The sequence below is a fragment of the Oncorhynchus nerka genome, linkage group LG14 (genome assembly GCF_034236695.1).
Source record: "Oncorhynchus nerka isolate Pitt River linkage group LG14, Oner_Uvic_2.0, whole genome shotgun sequence".
Taxonomy (NCBI): domain Eukaryota; kingdom Metazoa; phylum Chordata; class Actinopteri; order Salmoniformes; family Salmonidae; genus Oncorhynchus; species Oncorhynchus nerka.
The window spans coordinates 79,225,616-79,233,592 of record NC_088409.1 but is presented as its reverse complement, the minus strand read 5'-3'; the positions used below and the strand labels follow the sequence as shown (position 1 = coordinate 79,233,592).

At 45.6% G+C, this 7,977-nt stretch overlaps 1 long non-coding RNA gene across 1 annotated transcript; it reads left to right on the top strand.

The window, feature by feature from the left end:
• The first annotated feature begins 1,000 nt into the window (after positions 1–1,000).
• Positions 1,001–6,128, top strand: LOC115141940 (uncharacterized). The gene is made up of 3 exons (XR_003865425.2): positions 1,001–5,053; positions 5,334–5,769; positions 5,885–6,128. It is a non-coding gene; the product is annotated as an uncharacterized LOC115141940 (long non-coding RNA).
• The last annotated feature ends 1,849 nt before the right edge of the window (positions 6,129–7,977 follow it).

The following is a 7,977-nucleotide window of genomic DNA, read 5'->3' as shown; positions in this document are numbered from 1 at the left end:
TCTTCAGCCTCCTGAGGTTGAAGAGGCGCTGCTGCGCCTTCTTCACGACGCTGTCAGTGTGAGTGGACCAATTCTGTTTGTCTGTGATGTGTATGCCGAGGAACTTAAAACTTGCTACCCTCTCCACTACTGTTCCATCGATGTGGATAGGGGGGTGTTCCCTCTGCTGTTTCCTGAAGTCCACAATCATCTCCTTAGTTTTGTTGACGTTGAGTGTGAGGTTATTTTCCTGACACCACACTCCGAGGGCCCTCACCTCCTCCCTGTAGGCCGTCTCGTCGTTGTTGGTAATCAAGCCTACCACTGTTGTGTCGTCCGCAAACTTGATGATTGAGTTGGAGGCGTGCGTGGCCACGCAGTCGTGGGTGAACAGGGAGTACAGGAGAGGGCTCAGAACGCACCCTTGTGGGGACCCGTGTTGAGGATCAGCGGGGAGGAGATGTTGTTGCCTACCCTCGCCACCTGGGGGCGGCCCGTCAGGAAGTCCAGTACCCAGTTGCACAGGGCGGGGTCGAGACCCAGGGTCTCGAGCTTGATGACGAGCTTGGAGGGTACTATGGTGTTGAATGCCGAGCTGTAGTCGATGAACAGCATTCTCACATAGGTATTCCTCTTGTCCAGGTGGGTTAGGGCAGTGTGCAGTGTGGTTGAGATTGCATTGTCTGTGGACCTATTTGGGCGGTAAGCAAATTGGAGTGGGTCTAGGGTGTCAGGTAGGGTGGAGGTGATATGGTCCTTGACTAGTCTCTCAAAGCACTTCATGATGACGGAAGTGAGTGCTACGGGGCGGTAGTCGTTTAGCTCAGTTACCTTAGCTTTCTTGGGAACAGGAACAATGGTGGCCCTCTTGAAGCATGTGGGAACAGCAGACTGGTATAGGGATTAATTGAATATGTCCGTAAACACACCGGCCAGCTGGTCTGCGCATGCTCTGAGGGCGCGGCTGGGGATGCCGTCTGGGCCTGCAGCCTTGCGAGGGTTAACACGTTTAAATGTCTTACTCACCTCGGCTGCAGTGAAGGAGAGACCGCATGTTTTCGTTGCAGGCCGTGTCAGTGGCACTGGGCTGGGTTTCTTCTTGTAGTCTGTGATTGACTGTAGACCCTGCCACATGCCTCTTGTGTCTGAGCCGTTGAATTGAGATTCTACTTTGTCTCTGTACTGACGCTTAGCTTGTTTAATAGCCTTGCGGAGGGAATAGCTGCACTGTTTGTATTCGGTCATGTTGCCAGACACCTTGCCCTGATTAAAAGCAGTGGTTCGCGCTTTCAGTTTCATGCGAATGCTGCCATCAATCCACGGTTTCTGGTTAGGGAATGTTTTTATCGTTGCTATGGGAACGACATCTTCAACGCACGTTCTAATGAACTCGCACACCGAATCAGCGTATTCGTCAATATTTTTATCTGACGCAATACGAAACATGTCCCAGTCCACGTGATTGAAGCAGTCTTGGAGTGTGGAGTCAGCTTGGTCTGACCAGCGTTGGACAGACCTCAGCGTGGGAGCCTCTTGCTTAAGTTTCTGCCTGTAGACAGGGATCAACAAAATGGAGTCGTGGTCAGCTTTTCCGAAAGGGGGGCGGGGCAGGGCCTTATATGCGTCGCGGAAGTTAGAGTAACAATGATCCAAGGTTTTACCACCCCTGGTTGCGCAATCGATATGCTGATAAAATTTAGGGAGTCTTGTTTTCAGATTAGCTTTGTTAAAATCCCCAGCTACAATGAATGCAGCCTCCGGATAAATGGTTTCCAGTTTGCAAAGAGTTAAATAAAGTTTGTTCAGAGCCATCGATGTGTCTGCTTGGGGGGGAATATATACGGCTGTGATTATAATCGAAGAGAATTCTCTTGGAAGATAATGCGGTCTACATTTGATTGTGAGGAATTCTAAATCAGGTGAACAGAAGGATTTGAGTTCCTGTATGTTTCCTTCATCACACCATGTCTCGTTAGTCATGAGGCATACGCCCCCGCCACTCTTCTTACCAGAAAGATGTTTGTTTCTGTCGGCGCGATGCGTGGAGAAACCCGTTGGCTGCACCGCATCGGATAGCGTCTTCCCAGTAAGCCATGTTTCCGTGAAGCAGAGAACGTTGCAGTCTCTGATGTCCCTCTGGAATGCTACCCTTGCTCGGATTTCATCAACCTTGTTGTCAAGAGACTGGACATTGGCAAGAAGAATGCTGGGGAGTGGTGCGCGATGTGCCCTTGTCCTGAGTCTGACCAGAAGACCGCTACGTTTCCCTCTTTTTCGGAGTCGTTTTCTTGGGTCGCTGCATGCGATCCATTCCGTTGTCCTGTTTGTAAGGCAGAACACAGGATCCGCGTCGCAGAAAACATTAGGGTTGGTATCGCTGCTGAGGTCAGAGATCAATCCATTTGCGGGTGGAGGTTCACTACTTAGCGGGTAGTGAACCTGGGGACTACCCCCTCTGATAGCTTGCACATTATTAGAACATTTTGAAAGGAAAAAATGTTTTTCCTAATTTTCCAAAGTTTGGTTTTGGAATATATTGGGAGCTGCAAAGACGATTTTAATCTATTTATAGACTAATGGTTAATTAACCATCAGTACTGGACAGTACTGTGGAAGTTGGACGTGAATGAATTTGCAAAAGCAAATTGAATTAATCAATGATAATGATTAATCATACCTGGATAGGCTATCTGGGAATTAAACTTTAAATTAACCTGGGAAGTTGGTTCATCTAGGTTACTATTGCAAAGTTTAAGGTGTCTCATTTAATTGGAAGAACCTAGAAAGGTATGTCCAACAATTTAAATAAATAAATTGAATGAGACGATAATACCCAAGCAATTGAGATTGCTGGATTATTTTAACGTGATCCACGTTTGGATTTCCAACACTTTTTTAAAAAGATGTATTTGCGATTCTTCACCACCAGTGATGCTGAAATCATTTAAACGGAACACAGGAAGTGAAAAATGTTCCCTCTCTGTTAGCTTAGCCTCTCGTGCCAGCTATATCACGTTCTAAGCACAAAATAGGGTCTCTTTCACTATGGAAAGGGTGGGTTTACTAGTGACGTCTCACATTAACCCATTCGGCATACTTTGCTAGCGTTATGTTGACCAGAGCGACACGGTACATAATACGGGTATGCCTCTAGTCAGTCCACACTGGTTTACTGTGGTAGGCGGACAGAAATACTTTGGCTCGAATGCCGAAGATCTATCCTCTAATTTCTAACCTTTCTGGCTCTAGAAGTTAATATTGACCGACAGAAAATAGTACCGTTTGGCCTAACGGACTAAATCTGGAATTTATTACTCATTGCTCTTACGCTAAAGAATACTACCGGAGGCGCACTGTAGCCTCTTCAAAAACACATACAACCAATTTGAATGTATACAAAGCAGTCTGTTCGTACACTTCTGTTTGCACAATTGATATATAGAATTCCACAGCAAAGTCTAATTCTATATTAGATTCCTCGCAACGGGGTGTCATAAATGTTGTGTCTTTACTATCATTAACTGAAGACTGATAGTTTTTATCAAAGATTCACTGTAATTAGTTATTACACGATCAACTGATTAATCACGTAACTAATTAACTAGGAATTCGGGGCACCAAGGAAAAATATTCAGATTACAAATGATTTTATCTGATCAATTAGTCTTCGAATGAATGATTTACTTTACCTCACGTTAGTCTCATTCCAAACGTCGTAAATGGTTGGTTATCTACACGAACCCAGTCTTCACTATGAGTCATCGATACATCAATTGTTTTAAATCATTTATTTATTACTAACTAAGTAATTCACAGAAATGCATAAACAAACAAACAAACAAGCTAAATGTAATGATAGGAAAATGCGCCTTAGTCGGCTAAACCGGCACGGCGGCTTGTTAGAAAAAAAGGCGAAGTGGGGGTCGACTAAGAAGTCACTACAAAATGATAACTATAACAATTGAAATGCTAATCCTTTACACATGAATGCTCACTCATTCGGGAACAATTGCAATCAATCAATATATTTACGCTCAGTGTGTCGTCTTGACCACTGGTGAAAAGTTTGTGTGTCTCTCTCTCCCTCTCTGTCTTGGTTAGAGGGGATAGTTCAAAGTGACATTCGTTATAGAATGGATGTTTCGGCGGTTGTCGTTCTTCGCGTTCAATGATGCCGAATTCCTAGCTGCAGACTAGTAATTAATATCAAAGACTTGTTCTCATTCTGTCGGTATCGATAGTCTAAGAGTTTAACCACGTGGTATGGTTAAAATATTCAGCAATGGTCTACAACCTTTGTACTCCCGTGATTGAGAGAAACATGGTCTGGTGATAATGTTTCAAAGTTGGATTTTATTCGGAATGGCAGAAATGGGCTGTCCCAGGATGTCTGACCCTAACTGGGCTCAGAGGCGGTCCTCTGATTTAGTTCAAATCCAATTCCCTTTTTGAGTTTTCCTTCATTAAACAGTCCAAAATCACATTGTAAAATTGTGTAAACAGTATCATACTCACTCATTCATCTTGTACAACAATTAGATGTAAACCTTATATCTGGGGCTATTATATAAACAGCGTTATGGTAATGTGGCCACACCGTCTCCCATGAGCTTCCCAAGTTGTGACAAACGGACCAGTTCGTAGCTGGATTCTTCACCAATCTTTTATACTTTCTCCGGAACATGACATTTGTTCATACCTCAAGTTCTGTGAGGTGGAAGGATTTCCTTTGTTCTCCATGAAAAACTATTCTCTATAACTATGTGTCCATGAGGTCTTCTCAGGAATTTACGACCTCTGACCACAGCAGCCTAGTTGAAGGAGGCAAGGGGGAGGCAGGGAGAGGGGGATGGGCTTGCTATACCCAAAGAGGCCAACGTCATGACACAGGGAAGGTAGAAAGAATTGGGAGGGATGAGTAGACCTATGTGGTTTCCGGTATGTCTTTTGCCCACAGCCCTAGAGCCAATTGAGCTGGCAGCTGAGCAGCCCGCAGCACCAGGGTTAGCCCAAGAAGCAGATGAGGTAGAGGAGAAACAAGCCCCAGTTAGACGCTCTGCAAAACAAACTAGAGGTGAGAGGCCACAAAGGAATAAATACTTGTCTTTAACATGGCTAATCAGGACGACACCAAAAACAAAGGGGGGAGAAGAGTAACGGAGTGAACAGTATTTTCATATTTATTTTATATTGCATGTGCTTTCTATGAGGTTGATTATTTCTATTGTATTACATGATTGTGTGTGATGGCTATTTGTTTGCATGAACTTTCTTTGGACATTGAACTGTTTCCTGATGACACCTCCCACTGCATTAACTACATCCAAAGCCATTTGCTAACGCCGTTCCTACAGCCCTATAAAAAGAGACTATCAGACACACCCGAGGGCTCTTGGATTTGGGGGTGGAAACCCTGTCGACCGCCTCCTTCCTGGCAGGCAGCCACCACCTGCAGCAGCGCGTCATCTTCTACAGTCAGTCCGACAGGTCCAGACAACCAACAACTCTGGAAGTCCGACTCTTCTGATTGTGATGGGCTTGTCTTCTTTTATGAAAAGGGAAGTCAAAATAATCACACAAGTTGGTGTGAATGTGATCCAACGATTGGTTAAGAGGGTGGTACTGAGGACCCCTGTCTGTATCCCTGACCTGTACAGATTGTTCCCTAGACTGGGTGGTGTACTTGTTGGTGATTTGGAAGGTGACACCGGAGACCGAGAGGGGATTGAGGCAAGACGTAGGTGATGAGGCATCTCTGAAGGACGGATCCTTCAAAGTGCACCTGAACAGGTAATTAACATTCAACGCTCTGCCTTTGTATGACAACTAAACATTTTTGTGATTAGTCAACAGAATTCCAAGAAACGTAATTCACTGGAGGTTTCCTCCTCTTTTTTGATTTCAGTATCTGCATGCAGTGAGGGCTCGAGGAAGCTTGTGACTGGAGAAAAAAACAGGACTGGAGTCTGCCAAATGAAATATTCTCTAGCCGCTCCCAAATGACTGGACTGAGTTTTTAGTTCCCACACCCCGACAGATTCGGTCGCAAACCCTGGAACAGCTCATAATGGACTAGACTGGGTTCTATGTTAAAATAGATTTTATTATAATAATTTGTATTTCAAATAAACATTGTAATTTTCTACTTACCTCTGACCCTCTGATGTCTGTGTTGGTGTGGCCCAGGATCCTAGAACCTATAATTCAGGGCTCTCCAACCCTGTTCCTGGAGGGTTGCTGTCCTGTAGATTTTCACTCCAACCCTAATCTAGCATACCTGTGTCATGACGTTGGCCTCTTTGGGTATAGCAACCCCATCCCCCTCTCCCTGCCTCCCCCTTGCCTCCTTCAACTAGGCTGCTGTGGTCAAAGATCGTAAATTCCATCACCCAATGTGGCGTGGATCTGCTTTTTTCTAAAGTATTTCTATTTACTTTGGATCTTGACTCCCTCAAATGAAGCTAGCCAGCTAACTACCTACCAGCTATCAGTTAGCAAACCATTGCTAGCGGTCATCAGCTAACCTTGAGCTCGGAAAGCTCTCGCCAGTTCGAACAACGTGACTCAAACCAGAGCATAACGGACCTATTTCTCTCCATATCCCCGGATTCCTACCGCAAACTCGGAACATTTTCATCTGGATCTTCGCAACTAGCTAACCGCAATCCCGGGTGACCACTCCTGGCTAGCGTTTCCATCCCGGAGCAAGCACCAATTAGCCTGAAGCTAGCCCGGTCAGGGCTCCTGTGCTACCACCGAAGCCCACTCCTGGGCTACAATATCCGGACTCCTTCTACTGCCGGTACGGAGCACGGAACCCCGCCGATCCTCTAAGACTGGAATACCGACATTATCTGCCCGAGGATTCCAACAGGCCCCTCAGGCGCGAAGCCCGCTGAAGGCCCATTCTGCTAACCTGCTAGGCCTGCTAGCTACCAAGAGCTACTTGGAACCCTACTAACTCCACGACTGGTCTATCGACGTCACCGCACGAAGAGGCAAAAATAGACTTACCCCCATCGCGACGTCCCCCAAAGGATAACTTGCTAGCCCCGGTCTACTAATTGCTAGCTTGCCTGCCCTGGTCTGCTAACTGCTCGCCCCTGCTAACTGCTTGCTTGCTAACCCGGTCTGTTAACTGCTAGCTTGCCAGCCCCGGTCTGCTAACTGCTAGCTTGTTTAGCCCCGGCCTACTAACTGTTAGCGTTTTAGCATCGGCCTGCTAACTGTCTGAATCGCCGTGTTCCCAGTCAGCCCAACCACTTACTGGACCCATATGTTCACTTGGCTACGCATGCCTCTCTCTAATATCAATATGCCTCGTCCATTACTGTCCTGGTTAGTGATTACTGTCTTATTTCACTGTAGAGCCTCTAGCCCTGCTCAATATGCCTTAACCAACCATGTTGTTCCACCTCCTACATATGTGGTGACATCACCTGGTTTTAACGTCTCTAGAGACTATATCTCTCTCGTCATTACTCAATGCCTAGGTTTAACTCCAATGTACTCACATCCTACCTTACCTTTGTCTGTACACTATGCCTTGAATCTATGCTATCGTGCCCAGAAACCTGCTCCTTTTACTCTCTGTTACGAACGTGCTAAACAGCCAGTTCGTATAGCATTTAGACATACTCTTATCCTACTTCTCCTCTGTTCCTCTGGCGATGTAGAGGTTAATCCAGGTCCTGCAGTGCCTAGCTCCACTCCCCAGGTGCTCTCATTTGTTGACTTCTGTAACTGTAAAAGCCTTGGTTTCATGCATGTTAACATTAGAAGCCTACTCCCTAAGTTTGTTTTACTCACTGCTTTAGCACACTCTGCCCACCCGGATGTCTTAGTCGTGTCTGAATCCAGGCTTAGAAAAAACAGCAAAAACCTTGAAATCTCCATCACTAACTATAACATTTTCCGCCAAGATAGAACTGCCAAAGGGGGCAGTGTTGCAATCTACTGCAAAGATTTTTTAATTTATTTTTTATTTCACCTTTATTT